The 13716-nt window shown below is 35.4% G+C and overlaps 1 protein-coding gene across 1 annotated transcript in view; it reads left to right on the forward strand.

Moving 5' to 3' along the window:
• Positions 1-1619: 1619 nt before the first annotated feature.
• The window catches only part of LOC136039978 (uncharacterized), a 54452-nt gene continuing 42355 nt past the window's right edge, over positions 1620-13716 (forward strand). The window contains exon 1 of the mRNA XM_065724040.1: positions 1620-1655. The gene's annotated coding sequence lies outside the window, so the exon portion shown is untranslated. The remainder of the gene's footprint in view (positions 1656-13716) is intronic.

Genomic DNA, 13716 nt, shown 5'->3' on the forward strand with positions numbered 1-13716 from the left:
CATTCTATATATATCAAGTTTCATTAAGATCCGATCACCTATTTGTAAGATAAAAATACCCCAATTTTCACGTTTTCCAAGAATTCCGGTTCCCCCCTACAACTACCCCCAATGTCACACGATCTGGTCAGAATTTAAAATTAGAGCTTTAAATCACAAGATCCTTCTAAAAATCAATCTTCATTAAGATCTGGTAACCCGTTTGTAAGTTACAAATGCCTAATTTTTTTCGAATTACCTCCCCCCCAACTCCACCAAAGAGAGCAGATCCGGTCCGGTTATGTCAGTCACGTATCTTAGACTGGTTTTTATTCTTCCCATCCAGTTTCATCCTGATCTCTCCGCTTTAAGCATTATCCGCTTCAAACCAAAAATGAGCAGAAATGAAGTCCAATAATCTTCCTAGCGTAAAACTACCACACATCGCCATCAGTTTATAAATGAAGCCCAAAATGAACTGAAATTACAACAAATAACCGAGTTAAACATAAAACATGGAAAAATTAACATGAGTAGGGTTGACAAACCCCATGCCTTATCAAGACCAGAACTTAATTACCATTTTTCTTATGTTTTTTTTTTCAATAGCATGCACTTTACCGTAAAAAAACAAATAATCGTGGAATGTCAGTTTAATATACATATACTGATATTTATTCCTGAAAGTGTTAATAATATTTATTTATTAAACTCAAAACAATGAAAACACTTTTTATGTATTTTGTCTTCAGTAAAGTGCACATTATGTTCTGGTCTTCAGAAAGTATGGGAGTTGTCCACCCTACTATTGTTAATTTTTGCTCGTTTTGAGTTGGACACGGTTATTTATTGTAATTACTGTTGGTGGGGAGGTGGGGTTGGAGGAAGAAAGATATGCGGGAAGAGGTTTCAATGGAGGAATTTTTCATGGGGGAAGAGAATTTCCATGAAGAGGGCGCTGGATTTCCGGGTATTATTTAAAAAACAATCAGGAATTAAATTAAAAAAAAAGTTTTTTTCAGCTGAAAGTAAGGAGCAACATTTAAAACTTAAAACTAACAAAAATTATTACGTATATCAGGTGGTTTGTCCCCTCTTCAACACCCCGCTCTTTATGCTAAAATATTTTTAGTAATTTCAAAAGAGCTGTTAATTTCAATTAAGAGTCTTTTTTAAGTCCGAGGGCACTCGTTAAGAATTCGAAAAAAATTCAAACTTTAGCGTAAAGAGCGAGGTTATTGACGAGGGGGCAAACCACCTGTTATACGTGATAATTTCTGTTAGTTTTAAGTTTTATTGTTGCTCCTTACTTTCAGCTAAGAAAACTTGTATTTAAAAAACGAGTTTTAGGAGCCAATAAAAATGTTTTACAACTATAGAATCATTGTGACGCATAAGTCTGCAGCAGAAACATGGAAGAATGTTAATGGTTTGTTACGCAAAAAGTTTTAACGTAAAAATGTGAAAACGGTCATTAGCCATGATAACGCATCAAGGAGAACTAAGGAAAAATTTTAAAGGTAAAATTTTAGCTGGATCTTGGGGGGAGGGGTGTTGTCTGGCTTATTTTTAGCTTGTTTTTCAAAAGCACTGGGTTACTTTTTTATTCACATTCTGGCAACACTGTTTTGTAGGTCACGAAAAAACTCCTTCAATTGTCATGTGATTTGGTCTTGGTTATGCCCAGAACCATTTGTAAAATTACCATAGGCTAGTGCTGGCCGAATAAGATTGATTCTTCCTTTATAAGCTTGCTCGATTTATCTTATCAATCTTCTTTGATGATTAGGTAAACTTCCATTGATTGATCTGGGATTGTACTAGCCCTAGTTCACAGCCTTTTCTTGTTCATTCATTTAGGCCTACAAAAGTCCTACACTTGTAAACTAAGTTTATGCTGGTGGCATAGGGTAGTTAAAATCTAATGAATGTCTTCTCTGTTAATGCTATAGTTGAAAGACAAATTTGCTGCTCAATGCACCTTTTCTACACTTCATCTTAATAGGTCTATAGGCCTAGCCTTTGCTTGGCTATGTTAATGTGAAAAATCTAGTTTATATAGCCTTGGCTGTAGGCCACTTTATGTTTCCTCACCTATGTTCTACAATAGAAAATATCAAATATTAATGTTTTAGCCCATATTAGGAATGATACTCAAGGGCCAAAGAAATGAGTAATGCCAAATAAATATAATAGGCTATAAATAAAGCTAGAATTCTAGTTCAAGGAATTTTCAGTATGTTATCTTGGAAAGTAGTTAGGTAAGGTAAACAAGCCTTTCAGGAATGATACCAGGATCAAAGCTTAACTTGGGAAGGTATTACAGTAGGCTGTTGAGAGCAAAACATGCTAATAAAATAATTTCTACTTAAGAATGTGCAGAGTAAGCTTATAGGCCTAGCTAATCTATTTTGTCTGCAATTCCACTATTCTTTGCTCCATGCCCCCCTAATATGCAAATATATTGGCCTATAGCCTAAATAATGTATCTCCCATGTGTTTATCTATCTTTTGATCACACTTTATTCAATTTATTCTTAGCCTACATGGGTTGAAACAAGATGGACTTCAGTGTAAAACATTATTCTGCATATTAAGAAGTACAAATTGTTTTGTTAGCATGTTTCCCTTTCAACAGCCCCAATTCTAGGCTTATACCAGTATTGCAAGCTACTAAGGCTATGTGTACCCTTTTCCTATTTCTAGGGTCAGAAGAATAGACATTTCCATTGAGCTTATCTAGGAAGGAAGTGAGTAGGGCTACTTCACTTGATGCAGTTTTTATGCTCTTTTCAAACTCAATTAATCACTCTTAGAGCAAATTCAATTTTGAGCCTTTGAAGGGGCTCAAAATAGCCCATAGTAATAAAAAGTTCACAAATATGTTTCTGAAAAAATTGTCTAGTTGGAAAATATTGATATTTGTAGTAGATTGAGGAATGATTTTTTATCACTTTATATTTCCTCACCTATGTTCTACAATAGAAAATATCAAATATTAATGTTTTAGCCCATATTAGGAATGATACTCAAGGGCCAAAGAAATGAGTAATGCCAAATAAATATAATATTCTATAAATAAAGCTAGAATTCTAGTTCAAGGGATTTTTGGTATGTTATCTTGGAAAGTAGTTAGGTAAGGTAAACAAGCCTTTCAGGAATGATACCAGGATCAAAGCTTAACTTGGGAAGGTATTACAGTAGGCTGTTGAGAGCAAAACATGCTAATAAAATAATTTCTACTTTAGAATTTGCAGAGTAAGCTTATTGGCCTAGCTAATCTATTTTGGCTACAATTCCACTATTCTTTGCTCCATGCCCCCCTAATTTGCAAATATATTGGCCTATAGCCTAAATAATGTATCTCCATGTGTTTATCTATCTTTTGATCACACTTTATTCAATTTATTCTTAGCCTACATGGGTTGAAACAAGATGGACTTCAGTGTAAAGCATTATTCTGCATATTAAGAAGTACAAATTGTTTTGTTAACATGTTTCCCTCTCAACAGCCCCAATTCTAGGCTTATACCAGTATTGCAAGCTACTAAGGCTATGTGTACCCTTTTCCTATTTCTAGGGTCAGAAGAATAGACATTTCCATTGAACTTATCTAGGAGGGAAGTGAGTAGGGCTACTTCACTTGATGCAGTTTTTATGCTCTTTTCAAACTCAATAATCACTCTTAGAGCAAATTCAATTTTGAGCCTTTGAAGGGGCTCAAAATAGCCCATAGTAATAAAAAGTTCACAAATATGTTTCTGAAAAAAATTGTCTAGTTGGAAAATATTGATATTTGTAGTGGATTGAGGAATGATTTTTTTATTTTTATTTTTGGTGCTTATCTTTTAGCCAGTACACATTCAGGAATTTAGATCTACAGGTACAGGGTTGAAACAACTGAGATGCTTGGAAGATAGATGGTATATATATCATTTAGGGTATATATTTGCACATTAGGGGGCTGGGGATTAAGTATAGTAAGTCTTTATCCAAAATTTAATGTGTAGTTTTCCACCAAGTTGGATCCAATTGTCTCCATGAAGGCTTGAAAGTCCTTTTTCTGTTCTGTTTTTTTTTCTTTGTTGTTAACAGGATACTGAAACATCATTATGATTTATTTACAGCTTTGTTTAAAAGCTATTTTTATATCTAATTAGTTTTAACTAATTTTTGAACCTTACATTGAAGTCTAAAAAACTGTATATAAGGTAATTACCTTAAATTACAGCTAGGATTCATTAAAGGATTTCTCCTTGTAGAGCTCCAGGATGCCGACTTGAGTTGTTTTCAAAGTTGTTTTGTAACCAGGCACTGGTGCATGATCAATAGCATCCCAATAGAGTTTACACAATCTGTAGGACCACACAGCATCCAGCCTTTGTTTGAAAACATCAACTAATTCAGCAGTAACTGTTTCTTCAGATGGTTTGTTCAAACTGTTGACAATTTGTGATGAAAAGAACTGAGTGCAGATTCTGGATATGGTAGACTACTTGACAGTTTTCAGGTGATGATCTCTAGTTCCTCAATCAGGACCAACCGTGAAGAATAATGCTGTGAGAGTATTGGCCCTCATTATTTTATAGGTTAAATGACATCCCCTCTATTTCTCCAGTAAACAAGTGTAGAGAGATTCAGCTTTGGTAGTCTTACTGGATATGAATCCACTTTGGTGGCATATCTCTGCACATCTGCTAGAACTTAGATGCCTTTTTTAAAATATGGTGAGGCAAGAGACATTCCAACTTCAAGCTTAGGACACACAAGTCCCTCATATAGACGACACATGACTTTAGGGGAACAAGTGCAAACAGTATGCTTAATCAGTCCCATAGTTGAACTAGTACCAGCAGCAGACCTCTGAGCATGAGTGCTGACTTTTAGTTCATTAACAAATGAACCTTCATCATTTTTATACAATACTGTTGAGGGGGGCTAATGCCAGTATTGCCTCTCACTCAATTGGACTATCTTTCTTGGCTTTTTCTACAATTAGCCATAACTTGATGCCGACAACTATTTGATTTTAATTCAAAGTCAATGGACTCTACATTTGTCACCCTCTGCCCCTTGCCCTGAGAAAAAACTTAGATCCATTTCTGGACAGGTCTATGCCCATCTAGATTCTGACAAAAACACTACCTGAATTTTATGTTTTAAATTGCTTTTTCATTGCCTTTGGTTCTTAAAATGCAAACAATATTTCCACAGAATTTTAAGCTAGACCTATATCATGGAATCCCCTAAACTGGAATTTTACAAACAGTGAAGTTAAAGCTAGCTTAGAGAGTTCCTGCTGTCTTGAAAAGTAGTTGAATTAGGTGAAAAAAACTTTCAGCAATAAATCCAGGGCTTAAAATAGGACCCAAAGGCACTCCTAAGGTGTTATGTCAACACGTCTGATTTCTGTTGCTAAGAGGATTAGGATATGTGACAGGTCTTACCCACCTGAATTATGACAAAAAATATTTCATCTGAATGTTCAGTCTTCAATCTGTTTTTATTGACTTAATGTTTAAAATGCAATTACTGTTTTTAACACAGTGGGATTTTAAACCATACCAGTAGTGTTTTCCTATATTTAAGAAATATCTTTAAAAGTTTATAGATTGGGAATCAGCAAAGGTATGAGGCTCAAAGAACTTTGGTGAATTTGTAACTGTTTTCTAATTGCCTTATTTTCACATTTTTGAAATCAACCAAGTTTTTTATATACACTAGGGCTATATTTAGCCTCATTTGGGTATTAGTTTTTTTGGAAAGGGTGTTAAAACATACTTTATATTGTATATTAAATTTTGTCTGGCAAGTTAAGCACAAATTGCAAAAAGTTACTGAAAAGAAATATACAATTCAAATCCCTGCTGTTTGTTAGGCTTATCTCACCTCAGTTAGCAGCAAATGTATTAGACCCAATTTCCTGGTAAAACATTGGTAACTAAATAAAAAGATTTTCAGTTTATTTCATATTCCTTCTTTTCTTCATTGGATTTAATGCTGGTTTTTGTAGATACTCCAATTCAACGTTGCTGGGGTTTTGACCTAACAGCCAGAATAAGTGACTGTTCTGCCTCTCCTGTAGTCGGCATGAGTCAGAACAGACTAACCTGTAGATTCTAATTATGTCTCTGAAGTGCCTTGAGTAATGACTTAGGCCCATGATTTTGGATTCCATTCAAATTTATTGTGTTCCAACAGGTTTCTAAGTGGCTGATTTGGTGTAGCCTTGTTAGGATGTATCTGGATAGGTAGTTAAGCATTCCTAATAATGTCTGTAGTTCTTCTTGGCCTTATGGTGTCTTCTTGGCCTTGGCCTAAATATGTTTTCTAATGTCTTAGTTTTTTCTGAATCAGGGGTACTTCTAGTTGCTGTGAATCTGTGTCTGAAGTAGGTTTTGGGGGCAGTATTGAAGACACATTTTTCTCTATGGAATACTCTCCACTGTCTCTTGCAGCTTGGAGTACTGCCCTGTGTACTGTCCCAGTGTCTGCTATACCATCCACAATCAGCCCACTGTCTTGTCCCTCCAGTGCTGGCATGTCAACATCAGATCAAAAGGATATTGCTTCTATTTGTACTAGCTGTGCTTGGCGTTGAGCATTGTGAACTCTTAGGAGGGCTTGTCAGACATCATAAACCAGTACCCATTTTGGATATGCATCTCCAATAATCTCCAGGGCACAAATTGCATCCAGTAGAAACTTTGAGAAAGCCGTTTGTTCAAAAACAGTCTAACGGTCACATAACAAGGCCTTTGGGATTGACGAAACCCTCCAGAGACTGGGGACAATTATTGTAAGTTATGTCTCAGGGGCATATATGGTTTTTAGAGCGAAAGTGAATGAAGGGCAACCAGCCCTATTCCCACAAGCCTATCATTCCCCAAAAACATATCTGATTAGAATTTTAAGAGAACTATTTTGTTCAGCATTGTTGAAAGGTCCAATAATTATGTCTTTGGGGATGTCAACCTCCCCATAGTCCTCAGGCAATAGCTGTAAGTTATACAATCTGGTCATTGTTTATATATAGTACTAGCTGTTGGGGTGGCGCTTCGCGCCACCCCAACACGTAGTTGGTGGGGGCGCTTCGCGCCCCCAAGCTCCCCCGCGCGCGTAAGTCGTTACGCGCCATTGTAGTTGTGTCCCTGTATCCCACCTGTGAATATAGAAAGATATATATATATATATATATATATATATATATATATATATATATATATATATATATATATATATATACATACATATATATATATATATATATATATATATATATACATATATATACATATATATATATATATATATATATATATATATATATATATATATATATATATATATATATATATATATATATATATATATATATATATATATATATATATACATATATATACATATATATATATATATATATATATATATATATATATATATATATATATATATATATATATATATATATATACATATATATATATATATATATATATATATATATATATATATATATATATATATATATATATATTTATATATATATATATACATATATACATATATATATATATATATATATATATATATATATATATATATATATATATTATATATATATACATATATACATATATACATATATATATATATATATATATATATATATATATATATATATATATATATATATATATATATATATATATATATATATATATATATATATATATATATATATATATATATATATATATATATATATATATATATATATATATATATATATATATATATATATATATATATATATATATATATATATATATATATATATATATATATATATATATATATGTTTTTAACTACATAAAACTTGCGAATATACAACATTCTTTGATGTCCCATTGTCTCTGCATATAAACAGATTGTCAGGTTTACCGACTCTTGAATATGCAACATAAAATTGTCCATGGGAAAAACAATCCATATTCAGATCTATACCTGATTATTCTAATGATTGCCCTTGAGCTTTGTTGATGGTGATTGCTAATCGAACATTCCCTGTGTCCCCGTCGTCATTTATATATCCCCCTGTGCCCCGGCATCCCCCTTGTAGTTGTGTCCTTGTGTCCCGGTCGTGATTTGTATTCCCAGTATCCCGGTCGTCATTTGTGTCCCAGTGTCCCAGTCTGTAATTTCTCTTTGAGCGTCCCAGTCGTCATTTATATTCCCTGTGTCCCGGTCGTCATTTGTGTCCCAGTGTCCCGGTCTGTAATTTATCTTTGAGTGTCCCAGTCATCATTTATATCTCCTGGTCGTTATTTGTGTCCCAGTGTCCCAGTCTGTAATTTCTCTTTTAGTGTGCCGGTTGTCATTTATATTCCCTGTGTCTTGGTTTTTAGTTTTCTTTTTCTCCTTTATTTTCAGTTTTTTTCCTTTTTTTTAGTTTTTTTTCTTTTTCAGTTTTTAGTTTTTTTAGTTTTTTTTATTAGTTTTTGTTTTTTTTCTTTTTAGTTTTTTGTAGTTTTTACCTTTTTTTTAGTTTTATTCTTTTTTTCTTTTTAGTTTTTTACCTTTTTTTTAGTTTTTTAGTTTTTTTAGTATTTTCTTTTTAGTTTTTTTGTAGTTTTTACGTTTTTTAGTTTTTTTCTTCTTTTGTATTAATGCTAAAGCCAAGGTTCGAGCCTGGAACCTCTCGGACCTGGAACATAACGCTTTACCAACTCAGCTACTTCGGCTTGAATACATTCGTTTTTGAATTTGTATATGATGTGTCCCGGTCGTCATTTATATTCCCTGTGACCCGGTCGTCATTTGTGTCCCGGTGTCCTGGTCTGTAATTTCGTCAGTCGACAAACATGACGTCAGACGACAAACAACTTCATGACAACATACAGCTCAATCCTTATAATGACGTCAGTTGACAAACATGACGTCAGTCGACAGAAAAACATGACGTCAGTAGATAGACACACAGACAAACAACTTATTTTACATATATAGATATGTTATAAAGGAATTTATGGATGTTTGAACCATATTTTTCCAAAAAGACAAAGGGACTTCAGGGACTTCACTTTATTTGTATACAGATTGTCAAAAGGGCGTAACTTATAAATGACTGGGTATATTAACTCAGAATTTTCAGGAAATAACAAGGGAAATGATCAAAAAGAAAATATTTTGCATTCTTCCACTACTGCTGCAACTCCCACTACTACTACCCCACTACTCCATTTTTAATGTTGAGGGAAAATTTGAACTAAATCAAATAAACTGTGTGTATACACAGTGTCAATAGACTGTATCTCAAGAAGTGATTTGGTTATTAAGTTGGGACTTTCAGAGAATGCTAAAAGGGAAAATTATCTGACCAAAAGGCAATATGTGCACACTACTACTAATACTTCTATCACTGTTACATTTATTACTACTAGTTCGACTTCAACCACTACTTCTATTGCAACTACTTGTAAAGCCAAAAAGGCTACCTAAATACTGGTGCTGCTACTAGTAATACCGCTATTACTGTCAATGCTACTAGTAGTAACAGAAAGACTAGTACTATGACTGCTATTACAACTATGCCTAGGTCTATGAAGGCGAAATGTTCAGGGATTTTTTTGAGTGGGGGGGGGGGATAAACTTAATCACTAGACGCCAGTCGTCAAAAGGGTGTATCTGTAATTTCTTAGTAACAGTTTGGTTTGTGAAGTTGAAACTAACAGGGCTTGTTGTGGGGGATGTTGAACTAACCAAAGGAAAATATTTGCATCATATTACTTCTGCTTCTACTCATACTAGTTCTTTTGCTACTACTGCCACTAAAGCTATGGCTACTTATGCCCACACAGGTTGCTAAGAGGATTATGAGAAATGCTTTAGGAGTGGTTCATGGTATTAAGTTTAAACTTTTAGTGTGTGTTGAAGGGGATGTTGAAGAAACCAAAAGGGCAATGCGCGTACTGGTACTAATGCTACTACAACTTTTTTCTACAACGCAAGCTAAAATTATTAAGGTGAAGGTTTCAAGGAATATTCAGGCAGATGTACAACTAAAACAAAAAGTTCTTGTGTCATTTTTAAGAGTGAAAAGAGATTGGACGGCAAGCAGTCTTCCTCACAAGCCCGTTCATTTACCAAACACATCCAGTCAAAATTTTTAGACGGTCATTTTGTTCAGCATATTAGAGTTGTCCAGTAACTATATTTATAGGGAAATAGGGTATGTAAGACCCCCACAATTATTCAATTGGTCCAATATGCTTTAAAACTAAATCTAAAGGCACTGTGTATATGGTTGCTAATAAGACACCTCAGCAATATATCAAAAACGAATGGGCGTATTCCCCTATGTCTTCTCAAGACCAGAACATAATTTGCACTTCACTGAAAAAACAAGAGCTAAGAGCTCATATGGCACTTGTGACGAGGCATGAAGAGCAGAGCCAAGAGATCATATGGTATGAGCTCTAGCAAAATTCTATGAATCAATAGATTGATTTAAAAGGAAAATCAGAGGCTTAATGCCGGTCAGGATTTAGAATAAGTGCTCTGAGTCACGATGTCCTTCTAAATATCAAAATTCATTAAGATCCGATCACCCACTCGTAAGTAATACATACCTCATTTGTTCTAATTTCTCCTCTCCCTTTAACCCCCAGATGGTCGAATCTGGGAAAACGACTTTACAGAGGCGCCATTTGGGCCAAATCTTGGGGTGGGCACTGGGCATTTGACAGAACTTGAGACTTTTATTATGAATCTAACCTACTTTCAAAGTTTACAATGATTAATAGAAAATAGCGTAATTACCCCAAGGGACGTCAGGTAATTACGCTCTTTGGCTAATAGGCGTGCAGTCAGTTCAAATCATTTGTACAGAATGGATTATGTTGGACATAATGGATAATTATGGCCGGGTAAGGGCCCTTTGTGGTGGAAGTTTGGGCCCCCTTGGAAAATCACCCCTGACCCCCCCCCCCAAATGGCGCCTCTGCGACTTTATCAAGTCAATGTGTGCAGGTCCCTGGCACACCTACCAATTTTCATCGTCCTAGCACGTCCAGAAGCACCAAACTCGCCAAATCACTGAACGCCTCCCCCCCAACTCCCCCAAAGAGAGCGAATCCAGTACGGTTATGTCAATCACGTATCAAGGACATTTGCTTATTCTATCCACCAAGCTTCATCCCGATTCCTCCATTCCAAGTGTTTTCCAAAATTTCCCCCTCCAACTCCCCCCAGTGTCAAAAGATCTGGTCAGGATTTGAAATAAGAGCTCTGAGACACGATATCCTTCTAAATATCAAATTTCATTGAGATCCGATCACCCATTCGTAAGTTAAAAATACCTAATTTTTCTAATTTTTTAGAATTACAACCCCCCCCCCCAACTACCCCAAAGAGAGCGGATCTGTTCCGGTTATGTCAATCATGTATCTAGGACTTGTGCTTATTTTTCCCATCAAGTATCATCCGGATTCCTCCACTCTAAGTGTTTTCCAAGACTTTAGGTTTCCCCCTCCCAACTCCCCCCCCCCCCCCAATGTCACCAGACCCGGTCGGTATTTAAAATAACAGCTCTGAGACACGGTATACTTCCAAACATCAAAGTTAATTAAGATCTGATCAACTGTTTGTAAGTTAAAAATACTTAATTTTTTCTATTTTTTCTGAATTAACAAGTGCCAAGTGCCATAAAAACACAAATGGCCGTGGATTGTCAGTTTAATATCCATGTACTTATATTTATTTCTAACAGTTTCAAGAATTTTTATCTTTTAACTTAAAAAAGGTGAAAACATTTAAAATGTATTTTGTTTTCTTTATATACTTGTCTTTATACCATAACAGCTGTTACAATATTGAAATGTATAGACATTAACTTATTAAGCTATACTTTTAATTTGCTTGTCTTTTTTTTTGCATCAATAGTAGATATATTATACCATCTAATATTATCTAACATATACTGATATTTATTCCTTAAAGTTGCTAGATTTTTTTATGGCACTCGGTATCTACCAAGTGATAAAAAAAGAGGTATTTTTAACTTACGAACAGGTGAACGAATCTTAATGAAATTTGATATTTAGAAGAATATCGTGTCTCAGAGCTCTTATTTTAAATCCCGACCGGATCTGGTGGCATTTTGGGGAGTTGGGGGGGGGGACCTAAATCTTGGAAAACGCTTAAGAGTGGAGGGATATGGATGAAACTTGGTGAGAATATTTAGCTGAAGTCCTAGATACGTGATTGACATAATCGGAATGGATCTGCTCTATTTGGGGGAGTTGGGGAGGGGAGAGGGTTAATTCTGAAAAATTAGAAAAGATGAGGTATTTTTAACTTACGAATGAGTAATCGGATCTTAATAACATTTCATATTTAGAAGGACCTCTTAACTCAGATCTCTCATTTTAAATCCCAACCGGATCCTGTCATTTGGGGGGGGGGAGTTGGGGGGAACTGGAAATCTTGGAAAACACTTAAAGCGGAGAGATCAGGATGAAACTTGGTGGGAAGAACAAAAACAAGTCCAAGATACGTGAATAACATAACTGGACCGGATCCAGTGACATCGGGGGGGGGACCTAAAATCTTGGAAAACGCTTAGAGTGGAGGGATCGGGATGAAACTTGGTTGGAAAAATAAGCGGGAGTCCTAGATACGTGATTGACATAATCGGAATGGACCCACTCTATTTGGAGGAGCTGGGGGGGGGGTGTAGGGTTAATTCTGAAAAATTTAGAAAAAATGTGGTATTTTTAACTTACGAAAGAGAGATCAGATCTTAATGAAATTTCATATTTAGAAGGATCTCGTAACTCAGATCTCTAATTTTAAATCCCAACCGGATCCAGAGCAATTTGGGGGGGGGGGACCGGGAATCTTGGGAAACACTTATGCGGAGAGATCCGGATAAAACTTGGTGGCAAGAATAAAAACAAGTCCGAGATACGTGAATGGTATAACTGGACCGGATCCACTCCATATCCGGTGACTTCGCGGGGAGTTGGGGGGGGGGACCAAAAATCTTGGAAAATGCTTAGAGTGGAGGGATCGGAATGAAACGTGGTGGGAAGAAAAAAAACATGTCCAACATACGTGACTGACACAACCGGACCGGATCCATTGTCTTTGATGGAGTTGAGGGGGGGGGGATTAATTCGGACAAATTAGAAAAAACGAAGTATCTGTGACTTACGAAAGGGTGACTGAGCTTAATGAAATTTGATGTATAGAAGTATCTTGTGCTTTAGAGCTCTTATTTTAAATCCCAACCAGATCCGGTGACATTGGGGGGGGGGGGTGGAGGGGTAAACCGAAATTCTTGGAAAACGTGAAAATTGAGGTATCTTTATCTTACGAATGGGTGATGGGATCTTAATGAAACTTGATATATAGAAGGATCTTATGTCTCGGATGCTCCATTTTCAATTCGAATCGGATCCAGGGATATAGGGGGTTAGAGGGGGGAAACAAAAATCTTGGAAAACGCTTAGAGTGGAGAGATCAGGATGAAACTTGATGGGAAGATTAAGGAAAAGTTAAAGATACGTGATTGACATAATTGGAACAGATCTGTTCTCTTTGGAGGAGCTGGGGGGTGTTGATTTGGAAAAAATAGAAAAATTGAGGTATTTTTAACTTAAGAACGGGTGACCGGTTCTTAATGAAATTTGACATTTAGAAGGAACTCATGTCTCAGAGCTCTTATTTCAA

Source organism: Artemia franciscana, chromosome 20 (genome assembly GCF_032884065.1).
Source record: "Artemia franciscana chromosome 20, ASM3288406v1, whole genome shotgun sequence".
Lineage (NCBI taxonomy): Eukaryota > Metazoa > Arthropoda > Branchiopoda > Anostraca > Artemiidae > Artemia > Artemia franciscana.